This window comes from Hemitrygon akajei, chromosome 30 (assembly GCF_048418815.1).
Source record: "Hemitrygon akajei chromosome 30, sHemAka1.3, whole genome shotgun sequence".
In the NCBI taxonomy this organism is placed as follows: Eukaryota; Metazoa; Chordata; class Chondrichthyes; order Myliobatiformes; family Dasyatidae; genus Hemitrygon; species Hemitrygon akajei.
This window is the reverse complement of record NC_133153.1, coordinates 39,668,112-39,690,726: the sequence shown is the minus strand read 5'-3', so window position 1 is coordinate 39,690,726 and position 22,615 is coordinate 39,668,112. Positions and strand designations below refer to the sequence as shown.

At 44.2% G+C, this 22,615-nt stretch overlaps 1 pseudogene; it reads right to left on the bottom strand.

Moving 5' to 3' along the window:
- Window positions 1-22,615, bottom strand: part of LOC140718690 (large ribosomal subunit protein eL31-like) — a 65,893-nt pseudogene that overhangs the window by 35,740 nt on the left and 7,538 nt on the right.

Here is a 22,615-nt window from a genome sequence, read left to right as displayed (position 1 = left end):
AGGTGGGATGTGCAGGAGTCTTGGGTCTCACGCCTCCAGGTTCGGGGGCGGTGATTGCCCTACAGGCATTGGGCTCCTCGCCTGGCTTCACTCGATTCAGCCACAAACTGAATCCTATGGACTCACTTTTGGCAACTCTGCAGTTCATGTTCTCTGGATTATTTGTTTACTTTTTAAAATTATTTGCGCAATTTCTCCGGTCACATTGGATACTTTTCAGTCTTAGTTATTTCATGGATTCTATTGTGTTCTTTGTTTTGTGGCTGCCTGCAAGAAGACGATGCTTGAAGTTGTATATGGTATGCATACTTTGATAATAAATTTTCTTTGAACTATTGAACTTTCTCCTTCTCCAGAGGCACCCTGGTATAGAAGTAATCTGAGCTCAGATTGCCCACTTTCTGTACTCATGCAACACCAGTTGAGGAGGTCACCAAAGGATATGCCCATCTCTATAGATCATCTATAGATCTCTATAGCATCAAGATGGCGGCGCGACGACGCAGGGCGCAGCGGCCACTCCAGTAAGGAATATCCGTTATCTGTAAGTAGGGGCCGTGCACAATCCTGATTTGATTGAGACGGATGTGTGAAGCACGGAGGAACATCTGGCGAAACTTCTGACATGCCTGTGCTGCTGACGCTGCTACTGAGCGATCGGAGAGATCTCCAGAGAGGAAGGCCCCGAATCCTCGGCTTTGCCTGTTGCTTGGTGGCCGGAGCCGGGGTTGAAGCACTCGGCAGAGATGGTGCTCGGTGCTCGGTGTCGGAGGGCTGGTCGGAGGCACGAAGTTGTCGGAAGTTTTCGGACGGACTCACAGTTGGGCTGTGCTCGGGTGCTTCCAGAGGCTGCATCGGGAAGTTTTGCCACGTTGGAGGTTTCTTCCTTCTGCCATCTGCGTGAGATGATGGGCTATCTGGGACTTTGAGACTTTTTTTTTACCGTGCCCATGGTCTGCTCTTATCAAATTATGGTATTGCTTTGCACTGTTGTAACTGTATGTTATAATTATGTGGTTTTTTTGGTCAGTTAGTCTTGGTCTGTCTTGTGTTTATGTGATATCATACTGGAGGAACATTGAATTTCCCCTTGGGGATGAATAAAGTATCTATCTATCTATCTATCTATCTATCTATCTATCTATAGTGGGTGTCTGAAGATCATTGGGCCCCCAAATCCTAAGAACTTTCTACCGGGGCACAACTGAGAGCATCCTGACTGGCTGCATCACTGCCTGGTATGGGAACTGTACTTCCCTTAATCGCAGGATTCTGCAGAGAGTGGTGCGGACAGCCCAGCACATCTGTAATTGTGAACTTCCCAAGATTCAGGACATTTACAAGGACAGGTGTGTAAAAAGGGCCCATGGGATCACCGGGGACCCAAATCATCCCAACCACAATCTATTCCAGCTGCTACCATCCAGGAAACGGTACCGCAACATAAAAGCCAGGACCAACAGGCTTCGGGACAGCTTCTTCCACCAGGCCATCAGACTGATAGCCTTCCATACCCCTCCCATCTATATACCTATCGAGACATCTCTTCAATGTTGCAATGAAATCTGCTTCCACCATTTCTGCTGGCATCTCATTCTAAACTCACACCACCCTCTCGGTGAAGAAGATCCCCTCAGATTCTCCTTAAACATTTCACCTTTTACCCTTAACCCATGATCTTGAGTTCAAGTCCCACCCAACCTCAGTGAAAAAAATCCTGCTTGTATTTACACTCTTAATTTTATATATCTCTATCAAATCTCCTCTCATTCTCCTACTCTGTAGGGTATAAAGTCCTAACTTATTCAACCTTTCTATACAAGTCACAACCTAGGCAACACCCTTGTAAATTTTTTCTGTGACCCTTTATAAGGGCAATAGACAGAATCAAAGTCAGGTTTATTATCACCGGCATGTGTTGTGAAACTTAAGTTAGCAGCAGCAGTTCAATGCAATACATGATATAGAAAGAAAAATAAATAGATAAATAAGAAAATTAATTACAGTAAATATATATGTTTATTAAATAGATTAAAAATAGAGCAAAAACAGAAATAAAATATCTTTTAAAATAAGTGAGGCAATGTTCAAGGGTTCAATGTCCATTTAGGAATCGGTTGGCAGAGCTGTTCCTGAATCACTGAGTGTGTTCCTTCAGACTTCTGTATCTCCTTTCTGACATTAACAATGAGAAGAGGGCATGTCCTGGTTGATGGGTGTCCTTAATAATGGACACTGCCTTTCTAAGTCACCGCTTCTTGAAGATGTCTTGGATACTACAGAGGCTAGTACCTAAGATGAACCTGACTAATTTTACAACTTTCTGTAATTTCTTTCACTCCTGTGCAGTAGCCAGCACCCCCCCCCCCCATACCAGAAGGTGATGCAGCCTGTCAGAATACTCTCCACTGTACATCTATAGAAGTTTTTGAGTGTTTCAAGCGAAACCGTGACGTTTCAGACTGAGGACATCATTCCGATGTTCATCAGCTCAGGTGAAGGGCCTCCTCCCAAAACATTGACTGTCTATTTCCCTCCACGGATGCTGCTCGACCTGATGAGTTCCTCAAGCAACTTGTTTACTTTTATTTATTTATTATTTATTGAGACACAGCGCAAAATAAACCCTTGCAACCCTTCGAGCCACACCACCCAGCAAACTCTGACTTAATCCTAGCCTAATCATGAGACAATTTACAATGACCAATTAGCTTAAAAACCGGTATATCTTCAGAATGTGGGAGGAAACCAGAGATCCTGGAGGAAACCCATTCGGACAAGGGGAGATCGTACAAACTCCTTAGAGACAGAGGCGAGAATTGAACCTGGGTCAATGGTACTGTAAAGTGTTGTGCTAACCACTACACTACCGTACTCTTCAATGTTCCAGATTCCAGCATCTGCCACTTCTTGTGTCTCCAATGACTCTTTTTTTCTTAATTTCCTTTCTCCTGTCGCTGGTCCCCCTCTTGGTAAAGGGGGAAGTAGAGGAGAGGAGGCGGTTAAAATCAGGATTCTGAATTTTATACTCCAAAGATCATCCGTGATACCTCAGAACATTAATATCTCGCTGGCAGCAATACGCAGTCTGCCTGATAAACCAATAAAAAGTATTAAAGACTTTCAGTATCAGATTAGACTTATTCTCATTGTTGTTAAACATCTCCCCCCATATTTATTCTCCACACGCTTTGTGGAATAAGTCTCCTTAATCACCCAAACACATGTTGAGAGAGAATAAAAAACAATTTTCTTTCCGAAAACTGAAGGCCAAATATAGAGCAGGAAATGAGCTTTCTTCATAATCTCATCCCTGCTTTTTGACTGTATGAAAGGTTTCTGTCTTAAATCCTGCATGTTTCAGTCTGTGAGCTAAGAGTATTACCGGGGTCCGTTCAATCATTAGGCTCGATCCATCTTAAGTCAGCTTTTTATTGATCTCATAGGCCACATGAAAGCAAAGTCCAATTGTGTTGCAGGTCAATAACAAACTGTAGATACCATATTTGATGGAGAATAATCTGCAGGGATTAATTCCCATGGGAATACCACTGGTACTTAGTTCTCTTTGAAGACTTATCACCATGGTTTCAATAGTTCATCTTGCTTCTGAATCCCTCACAGAGTAAGTCTGGCTTTATCCATTCCGCGTCCAAGCCGGTTCCAATAACCGTTTGCAAATTCTGAAGAGCATTTCAGTTCCCAAGGACAATGCAGAGAGCTTTCTGTGTCGATGAATTACTTTGTCAATGAGGTCTCTATTGTGGAGTCAGCAAATGCCACAGTGAAAGAACAAACAGGGAGGTCCCACTGAACAATTTTAATGGAGAGTTACATTATATTGGCTATTTGAGGTTGTCATAGCCAGGGGAGATAGTGGGGATAAGCTTCCACTACCAATTAAATGCTCCCAATGGCGTGCATCTCAACTAGCCTCTGGCAGCCAAGTCCAACCCCTACTACGTTATATCATGAGAGGACTGTAGAATCCAACAACATGGTAGAACATACACAATCATGCTAGGGTAAATGCAAGAGGCTTTTTCCACTGAGGTTAGGAGAGTCTAGAAAGGTTAAGGGTTAAAGGTGAAATATATGGGGAACCTGAGGGGGAACTTCTTCATTCAGAGGGTGGTGAGAGTGTGGAAGTGGTGGATCTGGGTTCAGTTTCAACATTGAAGAGAAGTTCAGATAAGTACATAGGTGGGAGGGTAAGGAGGGCTATCGTCCAGGTGTGGTTGATAAGCAGAGTAACTGTTTGTCATGGACTTAATGAGCCAAAGATCTTGTTTCTGCTTCGTAATGCTCTACAACAATGGAAAATGGCCATTCAGCCCATTGAGTATGCACTAATCCTACGTTTTTATTCTCTGCGTAAGCCCAGTTTCTATCACTCACCTGCGCACCGGGAGCAAGTTAACGCAGCCAATGAACTGACCAATTTGCACTTCTTTGGGAGGTGGATGGAAACATAACACTCAATGGAGAGAGATATGTTTCAGAGAGTGAACATGCAAACTCCGCAGGGAAAGCATCGGTAATCAGGGTCAAATGTGAGTTGTTAGAGCCAAGAGGTCAGGTTAGAGTCACAAAGTTATACAGCATCAAATCAGGCCCTTCAGTCCATCTAGTCTATGCTGACCGTGATGACTACAATTGTCCCATTTGCCTGCATTTGGCCCATATCCTTTTAAACCTTTCCCATCCTTTACCTGTCTGAGTGGCTTTTAGATATTGTTTATGCACCTCCTTCAGCCTCTTCCTCTGTTTGTTTGTTCTATATACATACCCAAGACAGCAGTGGAACATTGGGCTTCAAAAGAGCCTCAGGACCCGCACCACCAGGTTCAGGAACTATTATTACCCCTCAAACTTCAGCCTCTTGAATCAAAGGGGATAACTTCACTGAATATCACTCACCCTAATGCTGAATTGTTCCCACAACCTATGGTCTCACTTTCAAGGGCACTTCATCTCACATTCTCAATCTTTATTGCTTATTTATTTATCTATCTATTTATCTATCTATCTATCTATCTATCTATCATTATTATTTGGCCTGAAACAGCAACTGTACTTTTTTTCCACAGATGCTGCCTGGTCTGATTTCCTCCAGCATTTTGTGTACGTTGCTCAGATTCCCAGCGCCTGTAGATTTTCTCTTGTTTATCATTATTATTTCTGTTTTTTTTCCTCTTTCTTTTTGTATTTGCACAGTTTGTTGTTTTTGTTTTGCACATTGGTTGTTTGTCCGTCCTGTTGAGTGCGGTCTTTCGTTGATTCTATTGTACTTACTGTGATTTAAATTGCAGGGTTGTGCACGGTGAATAATACATATATACTTTGATAATAAATTTACTTTGAACTAAAGACTTGCACTGGGTCTCTGGAGTACAACGTGACCCATCGTGCTCTGACTCAGAGGTGCCTATACTGGCCAGAGAAATACAGTCTGATCACTGGATCTCATCACCCTGTTCTCTTCAGGGCTACCTGATCTACATCGTTATGAAGTGGAAGCTGGAACACAGTGGAAATTCGACTAGGACCCTTCATCTGACTGGCTCGCTTTGATGCTATCTTTTCCTGGTAACACCTGCTTGTGGGAAGTAACTGTTCTTTCAGCATCCACCGTTAAGGACCCCCAACACCCAGGACATGCCCTCTTCTCATTGCTACTATCTACCATCATGGAGGTGGTACAGGAGCTGGAAGGCACACCCTCTCACGGAACGCATTCTAAACGGTAATGTTGCATCACCATCTGGCATGGAGAGGCCACTGCACAGGATCGGAAAAAGCTGCAGAAAGCTGTAAACCCATCCAGGACACCTTCAAAAGGCTAAATCTACATGAAATGTTGTCGTAGAAAAAGAACATTCATCATCAAAGATCCTCACCACCCAGCCCATGCCCTTTTCTCACTGCTGCCATCAGGCAGAAGGTACAGGAGCCTCAGGACTCACACCACCAGGGTCAGGAACAGATACTACCCCTCAACCACCAGGCTGTTGAACAAAAGGGGATAGCTACACTCATTTAAGGACTATGGTATATTGTTATTTCATGCTCTTTATTTATTGCTATTTATTCATATCTGCATTTGCACAGTTAGTTCACAGTTTACAGTTACTGTTCTATAGATTTGCTGAGTGTGCCCACAGGAAAAAGAATCTCAGGGTTGTAAGTGGTGACATGCATACACTCTGATAATAAATTTTACTTTGAACTTTGAAAATGTACAGGAGCCTAAAGACCCACACTTAACATCTCAGGAACAGCTTTTTCCCTTCCGCCATCAGATTTCTGAATGGACAAAGATGTGGATAGGGTGGTGAAGAAAGCTTTTGGTATGCTGGCCTTTATAAATCAGAGCATTGAGTATAGGAGTTGGGATGTAATGTTAAAATTGTACAAGGCATTGGTAAGGCCGAATTTGGAGTATTGTGTACAGTTCTGGTCACTGAATTATAGGAAAGATATCAACAAAATAGAGAGAGTACAGAGAAGATTTACTAGAATGTTACCTGGGTTTCAGCACCTAAGTTACAGGGAAAGGCTGAACAAGTTAGGTCTTTATTCTTTGGAGCGTAGAAGGTTGAGGGGGGACTTGATAGAGATATTTAAAATAATGAGGGGGATAGATCGAGTTGACTTGGATAGGCTTTTTCCATTGAGAGTAGGGGAGATTCAAACAAGAGGACATGATTTGACAGTGAGGGGGCAAAAGTTCAAGGGTAACATGAGGGAGAATTTCTTTACTCAGAGAGTGGTAGCTGTGTGGAATGAGCTTCCAGTAGAAGTGGTAGAGGCAGGTTCGGTATTGTCATTTAAAGTAAAGTTGGATAGGTATATGGGCAGGAAAGGAATGGAGGGTTATGGGCTGAGTGCGGGCCAGTGGGACTAGGTGAGTGTAAGCGTCGGCATGGACTAGAAGGGCCGAGATGGCCTGTTTCCGTGCTGTAATTGTTATATGGTTATATGGTTAAGAACGTATGAACACTATCTCACTATATCTTTTGCTCTTTTTGCACTACTAATTTAAGTTAAAATTTTACACAGATATATATTCCTTATTGCATTTTATAATTTTTGATTATGTAGCGCAATGTACTTCTGCTGCAAAACAGCAAATTTTACGGCATATGTCAGTGATATTAAACCTGATTCTGATTCTGACCTTCTACTAGGCTCATTGTTCGGGATTTAAAACAAAATTTAGAGGTACATCACGGTAACAGAGCAAGCGGCCTATTTACACCCATGTGACCGATTAACCTACTAACTTTGGAATGTGGGAGGAAACCCAAGCACCCAGAGGAAACCCGTGCGTTCACAGGGAGAATGTACAAGTTCCTTCCAGGTTGTGGTGGGAATTGAACTCAGGTCAGTGACACTGTACGAGTGACTTGTCTGGGTGAAGCAAAAAAGGAAAGCTCTTCTCGAAATCTCGGTACATGTAACAATTTTCTGGAGTAAAGGAGGACGAGAGGTGACTTGATAGAGGTGTATAAGATGATAAGAGGCACAGATTGAGTGGACAGTCAGAGACTTAATTTTCAGGTGTTTGGAGGAAAGAATATGAGAGATGTCAGAGGTAAGTTTCTTACACAGAGAGTGATGGGTGCCTGGAATGTGCTGCCAGGGGTGGTGGTAAATGCAGATACATTAGGCACATTTAATAGACTGTTGGAGAGGCACAGGGATGAAAGAAAAATGATTAAAGATTTTAAAGATAAAGATTAAAGATCTTTACCTTTAAAATATTTAATCATTCATTTTGAGGACATTATGGGAGGAAAGGTTTACATTGACCTTAGAGCCAGTTGAAGGATCCGTGTAGCATTTGGGTTGAAGGGTCTATACCGTGATGTAAAGTTTGATGTTCTACACTGAGTGGCCACTTTATTAGGTACACCTGCTTGTTAATGCAAATATCAAATCAGCCAATCATGTGGCAGCAACTCAATGCATAAAAGCATGCAGGCATGGTCAAGAGGTGAAGTTGTTGTTCAGACCAAACATCAGAATGGGGGAAGAAATAAGTGACTTTGACCATGGAAGGATTGTTGGTGCCAGATGGGGTGGCTTGAGTATCTCAGAAACTGCTGATCTCCTACAATTTTCACATGCAACAGCCTCTAGAGTTTACGGAGAATGGTGTGAAAAACAAAAAAAATATCCAGTGAGCAGCAGTTCTGTGGGTGAAAACATCTTGTTAATGAGAGAGGTCAGAGGAGAATGGCCAGACTGGTTCAAGCTGACAGGAAGCCAACTCAAATAACCATGTGTTACAACAGTGGTGTGCAGAAGAGCATCTCTGAATGCATTAACACACCGAACCTTGAAGTGGACGGGCTACAGCAGCAGAAGACCATGAACATGCACTCAATGGCCACATTATTAGGGACAGGAGGTACAGATATGTGTATTTATATGGTCTACGTATGCTTCATTAAACCAATTACCAACATGTGTCCCTGTGGACACACTCACCCAGGTATGATCTATTGTACCTTTGATTCATTCAGAGCCCAGTTCAGGACTTCAGCCTGTTGTGGACCTGGTGTAGATTCAGCTACCTGGGATATAAATACTTGAGAGTCCATGTGACCATCCAAGACAATGGCCTTCCTTGGGAAAAATAAATCAACTGGTCATTTTCCTTTTAGCCATGTGCAACGTGACAGCTCTAATCAACAACAGCACTGTCCCTGTGCTTCAGGATAATCTGTCCTACGCCAGCCACTTTGAGATAGCTCTCAGATGTGATAAGGTTCCAGGTAAGAGCTCTGCTTAATGGCCTTTTACGTCTGAAGATTGTACTTACTCACCGAGCCTGCTGCTCTGTGCCCTTGGTGATTTCCAAGGCTCCATCACCGTCTCCGGGACATAACAGGCCCACGTGAGGTTTTATTATTGATTGGCTAAGAGCTTGTTCAATGTCATTTCAGCGTTTGGGGAAGAAATGAAGCGATTCTCTGGAGAGTTGTGAGGTTGGTAATGCAGATCTATATAGAAAATTAACGATTATCGTTGACACAGATCATTATACCAATAAAAAATCCACTTACCCAGTTCTGGAGAGGCCAAAACGAGAATTGCCAGCATTTGTTTTCTACCAGAGTTATTCAGCATAATGTAGTAGATGTTGAGCCATCATTTCTCCCTCACTCTCTCCCTCTCTTTCTCTCTGCATTTCACCCCTCTCTCCCCTTCTCTTCCTGTCTCTATTTCCCCTCTCACTCCTTTACCCTCTCTTTTCCCATTCTCTCTCCCCTTCTCTTCCTGTCTCTATTTCCCCTCTCACTCCTTTTCCCTCTCTTTTCCCATTCTCTCTCCCCCTCTCTCCCATGCTCTCACCCACTCTTCCTTTCGCTAACCCCCCTCTCTCCCACACCCACTCCCTCTCTCCCTCTTTCCCCCTCTCTCTCACTCCTTCCCCCTTTCTAACACTCACCTGCCTCCTTCTCCCTTCCCATCTCTCTCTCCCCTCCCTCTTAACTTTCACCCTCCCTCTCTTGCTCTGCTTTTGCCTCCTCTTTACCCCATCTCTCCCCCTCGTCTCCACCCATCTCTGCCCCTCCTCTCCACAGTTTCTATCCCTCCATCATCAGATTTCTGAACAGTCATGAGCTTATGAACATTACCCCGTCACTATTCCTCTTTCGCACCATACATTTATGATTGTAACTTAGAGTAATTTTATAAGTTCAAAATACGTATGTATGTTATCTACAACCTTGAGACTGGTCTCCTCACAGGCAGCCACAAAACAAGGAAACCCAGTAGAACCCATTAAACGCCCAATGTACAGAGAGAAAACAGACCGTGCAAACAATAAAAGTAAGCAACTAACATTCAACACTGAAGCTCACACAAGTGAGTCCACGGCCACGAAGTCAGTCATCCCTGCAGCCGATCCAGGAGCCTGTTAGTCGCAGGCCGCAGCCTCAGTTCAGTAAACCTTACAGAGCAGCCAGCTGAACACCGGCCCATCCCTCTCCTCCAGCCCTGACACCTTTACTTTTTTATTCTGGCCCTGTGCTTAAATCATCCAAACCTTGGGTCGCTCCTCGCTCTCTACCTGGGCCGTGCCATTTTGATACACTCTCGGACCTGGGACCCAGGGCCTCTACTCAGCCCATACCCAACCTTTCCGATCTGGCCCAGCACTTAAATCAGTCAAACCTCAACTTGGTCCTGGGCCTCGCCACCTCGGCTCTGCCTCGCCTCGGTTCACCTCCAAGTCTGCTCCAGCGGCCAGACATTGGTTCATTCCCTGCTCTCGGGCCCGGCCCCCGCTGTCGTAATTCAGCCTGTATACGACACGCTACAACCATCCTGCACTTTCAAGACTTCGAGACAGTTCACATCGCAAAATTCCAGCTCGAGTAGGTGGTTCAAAAGCTTGACTCCGAAAGGGATGTTACAGTCTATTGATTACAGTGATCGTTTTCCAAAAAAAGTGTGATTAATAAAATAATTAATAGTTGTTTTTCTGCCAGCAAGTCATCGCTGTGCTTCACCAATGCCATCTTAAACTGGAAAAATGTCTTGAAAAGCAATAAATTTCACAGCATATATTAATGACAATAAATCTGATTCTTATTAACCTCCCCCTCCTTCGCTCTTTCTGTCTGTCTTTCATTTGTCCTTCAAGTTTGTCATCGGATGCCATTGCGACATCAGTGAGATGTGAAATTTGAGACAGACACAATCAAATCTGTTTGGTCAGGGTCCAGTGACTCTGCCTGAGCCACTTTGGCCCATTCCAGACCATTCATGACCAGGTCATAGAGAGGTTACAGCTTTGAAAGAGGCCTAATTTGCTCCAGCCAGCCCCGCTCCCCTGGCCTCTCCTACAGCCCTGTAATCATCTGATATCCGCCCATTTCATCTTCTTAGGCTGCAATTGAATCTATCTCTGACATTCATTCCAGATCCCAACCAGGTGGTGTGTTTTTAAAAAATTGTCCTCGTACCTCAGAATTAGAATCAGGTTTATTATTACTGGCATTCACAACGTTCAGTGATCACTTTATTAGGTACCTACGGAGAGGATAAGCAGTCGAAACTTCGGGCTGTGACCCTTCATTAACTCTGTGTCTCTCTCCAGCGATGATCTTGGCTGTTGTCTCTTGATGTTTAAAGGTAGGGGAAGCCACTCCCTGAGTGACAGTCCATCTTCTCTCCCCTTCCCCTTGAGATGCTGCCTGACTTGCTGAGTACGTTCTTCAGATTCTGTTGTTTCTAAACACACGAGGTTCTGCAAGCGTTTGGAAATCCCGAGTAACAACGCATACAAAATGCTGGAAGAGCTTAGCAGGTCAGATAGCATCTATGGAGAGGAATAAACACGCGTGTTTCAGGCCGAGACGCCCCATCGGGACTCAAGATGAAGGGTCTTGGCTCGAAAGGTTGACTGTTTAATCCCCCCCCCCCCCATAAATGCTGCCCGACGTGTCCAAATTCGGGTCTCGGCCTGAAACAATGTCTGATAATTCCTCTCAGTAAATGCTGGCTGATTTATTATTTAGTTATTGAGATACAGCGCAGAATAGGCCCTTCCTGGCCCAGCGATTAATCTGAGCCTAATCGCGGGACAGTTTACAATGACCAGTTAACCTGCCAAATGGAAGGTCTTTGGAACATGGGAGGAAACCGGAGCACCTGAGAGAAACCCACGTGGTCATGGAGAGACGTGCAAACAGTGGGAATTGAACTCGGGTCGCCTGGACTATAAAGCGTCGTGCTAGCCACCACACTACCATGCCAACTTGCCAAGGTTCCTCCAGCTTTTTGTGTGTGTTCTTCTGGGTTTTTTTTAAACTTCAGATCTAGCTCACTTCTCGGTCGATTATTCTGTTGGCTTAAAGCCATCCTCCCCCTCGCTCTTTCTCTCTTCGATCTCTTCTCCCTGCACTAAAGTGCTTCAGGGCGAAAGATTTAATGCCACATTGCGAGGTTGTATCTTAAAAACTAATTTTACTTAATTGAAAGCAATGAAATGCCATTACTGTGTCATGGTGCACATTCATATTGGCCTCCTGTGTACTGCACTGGGATGTTTCTTCATGCTTTACCTTTTTTATTCTGCCGATTTAAATCCTCATGCAGTGTTAATTAAGCAAAGAACTAGTAAATAATTAAGAAGGTTCCACAATCTGTATCGGAGCTCTTCAGCTGTGCTCCTCTTGCCCCATCCCCACTGAACGTCCTACCTCTGGACTATTTTACAAATCACTCTCCTTCCTGCCAGTGTTCCTGCATATTTAATAACTTGTTGAGCTTTTAATCAGTGTCACTGATGGAGATCTACACACAACAAACACCCTTGTCATGAATAATTAACTCCGTTTAGCTCCAAGTTGCCGAGGCACATCTGGCGCCATGCATTCTCCAAATGGCAGGCTGCAGCAGGCCGCGTGTGGCTGGTCCAGATGTTTGAGGGTTGCCAGATGTGGGGGCGGGCAGGGGAGGGACGGGGGTAGCGTGAGAAGAAGGGGTAGGGCGAGTGGTGGAAAGAGTGGATATGGCTGATGGGAAAGAAAGGGGAGGGAGGGAGGGAGGGGATAGAAATTCAGACTCATTCTTCGCAGATACATTTAAACACGCAGTGAAATGTGTCCCCTGTGACCCAGGCCCTTTGGTACTGTACCTTCAGGCTTCTATCGCTGGATTCACTGAGCTCCGGACTTTGACCTTTGGCTTTGCCCTCTGGACTTGGCAGTTGTCCGGTCGTGCCAACTTGACCTTCAGGCCTCAAACCTCTGGACTCGCATGGACCTCTGACCCCGGTGACCTGGGGGCAAGGAGAAACAAGAGAGAGGCAATGGAAAGGTGTGAACCATAGTGGAAGTTGGCATAATGAGATGAGAAGATGATCTGGAGAATGGGACGGGCCAGGGGAAGGAATAATGATGCGATGGGCGGTGTGGAAGGAGGGTGAGGCACAGTGATGGGATTGAGGGAGCAACTAGGGCCTGGTGGAGGGAGGAGAGAGGGATGGCTGGGAGCAGGTGGACTGGAGTGTGAGTAGATGATCTTAAGACCATAAGGCAGAAACAAAATTGGGCCATGATGAAGGGACTGGGAAAAGGTGGCTGAGAGACACCTATGACACTGGAAGAGAGAGACGAGTGGAGGAAAAGAGACAAGGTTGGATGGTGTGGACAGAATTTGATTTATCAAAGATGGGTGGTCCTTGAGTACTCAACCGAGGGTGAAGTTCTCATCCCAACACTTGGGAGGGGAGGAAGGTCATATCAGCAAGGACTGACAATAATCAAAAAGTCAGCTGTTTCCCCATCTTTAATTAATAAGACCATTGTCTCTCTCTGCATCTGTCCCTTCCAATAATTGAATCGATATTTTTGACATGTTCTTATCCTGCTGTAATTAGCATTGGACTGTGCAGGAATTGGTCTTAACCTGGGCCATCGAACTGTATTTTATGAAGAGAAGCTCAGTAGAGGTCCACCAAGGCACGCTGAGGTCATTTTCCAGCACCGTCGCACAATATCTTCAGGCTAAAAGCCCAGCTGATGAGATGTTGCCATCAGGTAAGATGGCAGCACGCTTGGTTGCAGTGGCCTCTCTGGGTCCAACCAATAATGTGATTGATCCTCCTTTACATCTTTCTTTTCATCGTCAAGTCACCGTTAGATATTAAGAACACCAAATACTGCCGGTCCACCTCGTCAGCAAGTGATGGAGCTTCGTGGTATGGGCTTGTTGAGTACCACGGCATCGCCTGCTGCCATTAATTAATCATTCTGTAAGGTTAATAGACGATTATTGGTTGGGGTTGGAAGAATAAATCCCAAGGAAGAAGGAATCGGAGGTGGTGTGAACAAACTGTGCAAATGATTGTTCTGGATGTTTTTCTTGTGATCATAAGACCCTGCTGGATATTGGTAATATAGAATACTGCAAGTCCTGTCCTTTGGTGTGGCCACGGTCGCGACGGGCTGCGCGGCCTCTGCCGCTCTGCGGACCGGGCCCCCGTGCCGCAGCGTCACCTGTTGCAACTGCCCAAGGGAGTAGACACCAAAAGCAGTGTGGGAGACAGCAGAGGTGCCACTGGCACGCTGGGATGGGGCTGCCCTCCAGTGTTCACTCAGCGGAAGGCAGCTTAGACTGTGTTCGTCAGCGGCTGCACCAGCATGTGCTGAGGAACTGCTGCGGACTTGTTCCTTAGAAACGTGGCTCCAGGACAACTTCCCATGCACATCAATCTTCAGGCCATGCTTCACAGGGTCTTCGGCTAATATTAGTATTATTATTATTATTATTATTTCATTTTTGTGATTATGTACAGTCTGAACTATATGTGATGTGTATTGTGTGACTATGTACAGTCTGAACTATATGTGATGTGTATTGTGTGACTGTATGGACTGTCTGAACTATATGTGATGTGTGTTGTGTGACTGTATGTACAGTCTGAACTATATGTGATGTGTATTGTGTGACTGTATGGACTGTCTGAACTATATGTGATGTGTGTTGTGTGACTGTATGTACAGTCTGAACTATATGTGATGTGTATTGTGTGACTGTATGGACTGTCCTTTGCACCTTGGCCCCAGAGAAACACTGTTTCCTTCAGCTGTCACATGTGCATGGTCGAATGACATTTAAACTTGAGCTTAAAGACAATGGCAACACACACAGAATGCTGGGGGAACTCAGCGTCTATGGAAAAGAGTAAACGGTTGATGTTTCAGGCCGAGACCCTTCAGCGGGATTGATAAAGAGAGAGGTCAGAATGAGAAGGTGGGTGGAGGGGAGGAAGAAGAAAAAGGTAGCAGGTGTCAGGTGAAACCGGGAGAGAGCAGTGTGTGCAGTAAAGAGCTGGGACGTTGATTGGTGGAAGAGATAAAGGGCAGGAGAAAGGGGAATCTGATAGGAAAGGACAGAAGACTGTGAAAGAAAGGGCAGGAGGCACCAGAGGGAGGTGATGGGCAGATAAGGAGATAAGGTGAGAGAGAAAAACAGGTGAAGGAGTAGGGGGGACAATTTCCAGAATTTCGAGAAATTGATTTTCATTCCATGAGTTTGGAGGCTCTTTCTTTCTTTCCAGTCCAGATGAAGGATCTTGGCATGAAATGTCGGCTTTTTACTCTTTTCTGTAGTTGCCTGCTGAGTTCCTCCAGCATTTTGTGTGTGTTGCTTTGGATTTCCAGCATCTGCAGATTTTCCTGCGTTCGCAACACTCTAAATGGGGTCTGGCATTACGAGGACATCCTTGCTTTAATATTCCGGTACTCTCAAAATGAATACAATCCTTGCGTTTGCCTTCATCGGGACTGGGAAGGAAGGGACAAGCAGTCTCAATAAGAAGGCGAAGTGTACAAGCTGGCAGGTGACAGGTGAGACCAGGTGAGAGGAAGGGTAAATCGGTGAGGGGGGGGGGAGATGATAAGTGGAAGAGGTAAAGGGATGAAGTCTGTGGAATCTGATAGGAGACAACGGCCTACCATGGAATAAAAAGCAAGGAAGGGTGGCACCAGGGGTACATTGTCAGGGTGGGGGAGGTGACCAGAATGGGGAATAGAAAAACGAGAGAAGTGGGGTGGAGGGAAAACAAAATGGAATGATTTTCATAAATTGGAGAATCTGATATTCAAGCCATGAGTGTGGAGGAATATGAGGAGGAATATGAGGAGGAATATGAGGTGTTGCTCCTCCAGCCTGAGTTCGGCCTCATCATGGCAGTAGAGGAGGCCGTGGACTGACAGGTTGGAATGGGAATGGGAAGTCGGATGAAATGACTGAGAACTTTTGTTTTGTGATGGGCATAGAGCGAAGGTAATCAAATAAGCAGACCTCAATCTTCACTGGGTCTCACCAATGTAGAGGAGTCCGCACTGGGAGCACCGGATACAGTAAATGACCCTGACAGACTTCCAGGTGAAGCGTTGCCTCAAAGGTAGTGAGGGAGGAGGTGTAGGGACAGATGTAGTACTCGTCTAGCTTCCAGGAGCAAGTGTCAGAAAGGAGATCGAAGGAGAGGGATGTGTGGACAAGGGAGCCATGTAGAGTGCGATGACTTCTTTAAACTTGGAAATTAGTTTGGACCTTAAGAATGTCTCTTGAGCCAGAAATGATCAGAAACTCTACTTGCAGGAGGGTGGTAGGACTGGAGAGATTTGCAAAAGTAGGTTTGGCGGGGGGGGGGGGGGGGGTGCGCAGAAGGGGAGAGAGCTATAGAGTTCCATTTCTCTCTGTGTGAACTTTGCCTTCTGGGTTCCACATAAATACAATCTTCCTCGAGCTTTGAGGAAAGCTTCTTGTGAAATGCAATTTGATGTTCCATTTCTCCCTCCGTCCCTCCTGAGTTGCAATAGGGCACAGATCTGTTCCAGAGCTCTGCAGAATCCCTGCTTAATTTTGTCCAAACATGCAACTGTATCCATGGCAGCCACATCACAAGTTACCATTGCAAATTAATGCAAATGTTTGAATTCAAGCCAATGGTTTCTGCACCATACCCAAATTCTATGCAAAGTCCCCACTTTTAGAAGTTAGATAATGTTTGCTGTTTAAAGGAGTCTTATCCTCCCTCCTCCCTTCCTGAAGGGCTGGTTCCATGCTGGAAGCCGCCTTCCCCAGTGGGGCTGGTTCATTTTCTTGGCCTCCCATGCTGAATGTCTGATCACGAGTCATCTCCATCACTCTCCCATTCCATCGTCAAAACGTCCCACCCTGTCCCTCCTGTCAGAGCTGCCAAAAACCTCTTCCGTGCCTTTCCTGAGTGGCCCCTGCTCTTTGTGCCTCTTACTGACTGGCTCCTGCTCAAAAGACAGTTTTTAATTTAGTTCTGCCAAACATTGATAGTTTAGCCCCTGCTTTCTCTCACAATATTGACATCAAAAGTTCAAACATAAGTACAACCCCAAGATTCATTTTCTTGTGGGAATTCACAGTAAGTACAAAGAATCACAATAGAATCAATGAAAGACCTCATGCAGCAAGATAGACAAATTGTAGGGTAACGTAACTGGGAAAAATGTACATAATTTGTTGCAGCTATATAGGACCCTGGTCAGACCCTACTTGGAGTACTGAGCTCAGTTCTAGTCGCCTCACTACAGGAAGGATGTGGAAGCCATAGAAAGGGTGCAGAGGAGATTTACAAGGATGTTGCCTGGATTAGGGAGCAAGCCTTATGAGAATAGGCTGAGTGAACTCGGCCTTTTCTCCTTGGAGCGAAGGAGGATGAGAGGTGACCTGATAGAGGTGTATAAGATGATGAGAGGCATTGATCATGTGGATAGTCAGAGGCATTTTCCCCAGTGCTGAAATGGTTGCCACAAGAGGCCACAGGTTTAAGGTGCTGGGGAGTAGGTACAGAGGAGATATCAGGGGTAAGTTTTTTTACTCAGAGAGTGGTGAGTGCATGGAATGGGCTGCTGGCAACGGTGGTGGAGGCGGATATGATAGGGTCTTTTAAGAGGTTCATGGAGCTTAGTAAAATAGAGGGCTATGGGTAACCCTAGTAATTTCTAAGGTAGGGACATGTTCGGCACAACTTTGTGGGCCGAAGGGCCTGAATTGTACTGTAGGTTTTCTATGTTTCTATAGATCACAACTACCAACATTGAGTTGGGTTTCACTTTAAGAAGTTGGTCTGATGTGATGCCATTGTTATGTAAAGATTTTTACCATGTTTTTGTGTTTAGGTTTTGGAGTTCAATAAAATGTGTTACGGGTTTCATTAAGCATAAAATGCCTCACTTTGTTTTATTTGTGAAAACCTACAAAACAACCAATGTGCAAAAGGCTGCAAATACAAAAAGAAATAATAATAATGATCAGAATCAGGTTTAATATTATTGGCATATGTTTTGAAACTTCTTGTCTTTGCAGCAGCAGTTCGATGAACTACATAATAATGGGGAAAGAACTGTGAAAATAGTTAAATTAAATAAGTAGTGCAAAAGTAAAAGTAAAGAAGTAGTGAGGTGGTGTTCATGGGTTCCGTGTCCATTCGGAAATTAGATGACAGAGGGGAAGAAGCTGTTCCTGAATCGCTGAGTGTGTACCTTCAGGCTCCTGTACCTCCTCCCTGATGGCAGAGGGGAAGAAGCTGTTCCTGAATTGTTGAGTGTGTGTCTTCAGGCTCCTGCACCTTCTCCTCACTGATGGTAGCAACAAGAACAAGGCTTGACCTGGGTGATGGGGATCCTTCATGATGGATGCTGCCTTTGTGAGGCATCACTCCTCTTTATTATTAAAAATAATAAATGAAGAGAAGTCCTTGAAACTTGAGGCTGTGGAAACAGTTTGGTAATGGGGTGAGTGAAGTTATCCCTTCTGGTTCAAGAGCCTGATGGTTAGAACATAGAAACTTACAGCACATTACAGGCCCTTCGGCCCACAGTTTTATGCCTACTCTACTCTACTCATGTAACCTACTCTAGAGGCTGCCTAGAATTTCCCTCATGCATGGCCCTCTATTTTTCTGAGCTCCATGCACGTCCAAGACCCTATTGTATCCGCTTGCACCAATGCCACCGGCAGTACATTCCACGCACCCACACTCTCTGTGTGAAAAACTTACCCCTGACACCCGCTCAGTACCTATTTCTAAGCACCTTAAAACTATGTCCCCTCGTGTCAGCCCTGGGGAAAAGCCTCTGGCTGTCCACATGATCAATGCCCCTCATCATTTTATACACCTCTGTCAGGTCACCTCTCATCCTCTGTCGCTTCAGGGAGAAAAGGCCAAGTACACTCAACCTATTCTCACAAGGTACGCCCTCCAATCCAGGCAACGTCCTTGTAAATCTCCTCTGCATGCTCTCTTTTGCATTCACTGTAGTGGTGAGAAATACTAAGTACTAGTGGTTGAGGAGTAATAACTGTAGCGTGAATCATAAGGCTCCTGTATCTCCTTTCTGACGACAGCAGTCAGAAGAGAGCCTGGCCAGGATGGTGGGGAGTCCTTTCCTGCGGCATTGCACCTTGTAAGTATGCTGGGGAGGGCTTCTTCTATGATGGACTAGGTGATCAATTTGTTACAATACCTCGGTAACCATATATTTAACTGGTTTAGCCTGAACTCTGGTGTTCCCTTCCATGGGACACAGTGACTGAGAAGATGTTACTGTCTAAGTAGAGGCTGCTACGGTGGAAGGAGGCACCCTGACAAGTGGAGAGCTTTAGGGAGGAAGTGCCTGGTGGAAATGGTTGGGCGGTTGCCAATAATGGAGCGAGCACAGAGAAGGTGCGCAAAAAACCACATTCAGAAGGTCAAAGGGCATATGGTCTGGTTTAGATATTAACCTGCTGGAGAAGATGGAAGAGCTAGCGTAGGGATGGGTGGTATGAAAGAGAATTCATTAAATCAGTTTGGCACGGTGGCATAGTGCCAGCAATTGGTGTTCATGATAGTGTAGTGCCAGAAATTGGGGTTAAATTCCCGCTGGTGTCTATAAGGAGTTTGTACGTCCTCCCCATGACTTTGGGAGCTCCAGTTTCCTCCCACCTTCCAAAAATGCACAGGTTAGGTTTAATTAGTTGTGGGCATGCTTTGTTGGTGACACTTGCAGGCTGCCCCCAGCACATCCTCAGAGTGTGCTGTTCATTGACGCAAATGACCCATCTCACGTTTCGATGTACATGTGAGAGATGAGACCAATCTGAATGGCCTAGTCAAAACAGAACAACCAATAAAACTGTGGGCTGAAGGGCCTGTAATGTGCTGTAAGTTTCTATGAGAGATAAGACCAATCTGAATGGCCTCTGCGGGTCCTGATACCCAGCAGTGAAGATGTCTTCTGAAATAGCTCCACAAGTCATTTTGTTTAGGCGCAGTTCGGGAAAGAAAATGAACACTGGATGTTCTCCAGTCATGCCCATCTCCTGTGGATCAATAAATGAATAGAGTACAATCGATTCCAGTTAATTGGGACAGCTGCCTATTTGGGACTAGTCTTAAAGAATGAAAAATAGCCAGGATTTTAAAAAATATTCTGTGTTTTCATCCATTTTTTTCTTGTTACCATTTGCACGACTTGTATGTATTAGTTTTGAGTGAGGGGGTTTGGGGTTTGATGTTCTTGTTGCCGTTTGCATGATTTGTTATTTTGTCCTGGGGGCATTGATATTCTTGCTGCCATTTGTGCGATTTGTTTCTTTTCCTTTGCGGGGGGGGGGGGGGTTTGATGTTCTTGTTGCTGTTTGTACAATTTGTTTATTTTTGTGCGGGGGGGGTTGATGTTCTTGTTGCTGTTTGTACAATTTGTTTATTTTTGTGCGGGGGGGGGTTGATGTTTTTCTTTGTATGGCTTCCATGGTTTTCTTTGTGGCTGTCTGGAGAAGACAAATCTCAGAGTTGTATATTGTATACATACTTTGATAATAAGTGTGCCTTGAACCTTGATTCCCTTTGTTTATTTGGATACTATGTCACTTAATTGGGGCAGGGGACTGTTGCCAAACAGTTTCTCACTAGCGTCAGTTGTGTGTGCTTGCTTGGCTGTTAGACACTACAAATGTTCTTAGAGTAGACAGCTTTCAAATAGTAAAAGTTGTGTGTGCTTGTGTACAAAAAGCAGTGATTTTTGTCACTGATAGTTGCCAAGAAATAAGCAGCAAGACAATTCAGAATTGTTTTATTCACTGTCATTTCAAGCATTCAGGCTTAGGGATGCCAGAAATGGCCAGGGGTGAAAATGGAACGATTTCACTACTTCAAAAAGTTAGGAACTGCGAAGAATTTGAAAGTGTTGACAATCATCTTGAATGTTGCAATGAAAATGAAGATTTGGAGGGTGCAATCATCGGTAGCATTCCATGAAGGCAGCCCATGATCTGCACTAGATGTCTGTGCTAATTTTGTTCAGTTACAGTCAATCAAAAGAACATGGATGAATTCCTCCCTTGATAACTATTAAGAACTAATATACAGTTTTATAGTACTGTAGTAGTATTGCTAGTGTTCTAATTTATTCTGTATTTCATTTAAATTCATAATTTGTTACTCAGTTAAACAGTAGTTTGCCTTTTTTATACCTTTTTAACTATTTCCTTGAAACTTCAGCTACTTGGGCGGCAACTTAAATTGGGCCAAAGTGTACTGGTCCCAAAGTGTCCCATGTAATCAAAATCCACTGTACAAAAGACAGGATTAAATATATAGGTGCTCTGAAGAGAAAATTAATGGTTACTTGGGGAAAGAAATAAATATATATATTAAAGTTATTAAGAACTCCATGGAGCATGTGGAGACCTTCCAACAACCAGGCACTCTTTCTTTCTTTCTTTTCTTTCTTTCTTAATTTTTTTTTATATAGGGAAGTTAGGGGGGAGGGATTAAGGGGAGGGGGGAAGGGTCACATATTTTTTTTTCTCTACACTTGTAATCATTTAAAAATGCAATTAAATAAAATTTATTTAAAAAAAAAATCCACTGTACTGCCACATTGGTTAGACCAAGTCTCAGGGGTGAAGCACAAACTCACAGGAAGCTGAACAGGAGCGAGGTGATTATGTGGATTACACTGAACCATCTGTAGGGCAGTGGCAGGACACAACTCTGTTCCAAAGGCTGAACGCAAGTTCAGTCAGATACTGGGAATTTATGGTAGTAGTCCGTTCACAGCGGGAATTAATATTAATCTTGACCTTGTTAGGTTAAGTTCAAAGTGAATTTATTATCAAAGTACATATATGTCACCATATACTACCCAGAGATTCATTTTCTCGCAGGCATTCACAGTAGAACAAAGAAATACAATTAGAATCAATGAAAAACTGCAGACAAGCACTGACAAACAACCAATGTGCAAAAGAAGACAAACTGTGCAAATATAAAAAAACAACAAGTAATAATTTTTAAAAGTAAATAAGTAAATAATACTCAAAGTCCAATACTATGTCCCTGTCGTAAGAGGTGGAAACAGGTAAGGCCAGCCAGTAGGGCTCTGGAGAAGTTGTAGAGGTCAATCTCCTGTACAATGGATACAATGGATTACAGAAATGTTGATGAACTTCAACCATATTTGGTCAATTTGGTCAATTTGGTCATAAAGAAAGCTTTTGACATATTGGCCTTCATAAATCAAAGTACTGAATACAGGAGTTGGGATGTTATGTTGAAATTGCATAAGACATTGTTGAGACCAAATTTGGAGCATTGTCACACACAAAATGCTGGTGGAACACAACAGGCCAGGCAGCATCTATAGGGAGTCCTGACTAAGGGTCTCGGCCCGTAACGTCGACAGCGCTTCTCCCTATAGATGCTGCCTGGCCTGTTGTGTTCCACCAGCGTTTTGTGTGTGTTGTTGTTTGAATTTCCAGCATCTGCAGATTTCCTCGTGTTTGCTCTTTGGGGCACCATGTTCAGTTTCAGTCAACCACCTACAGAAATGATATCAATAAAATTGAAAGAGTACAGACAAAATTTACAAGATGTTGCCAGGGCTTGAGTACCTGAGTTATAGGGAAAGGATGAACAGGTTAGCACGTTATTCCCTGGAGTGTAGAAGAATGAGGGGAGATTTGATAGAAATAAACAAAATTATGAGTGGTGTAGATAGAGTAACTGCAAGCAGGTTTTTTCTACTGTGGTTGGGTAAGACTAGAACTGGAGGTCATG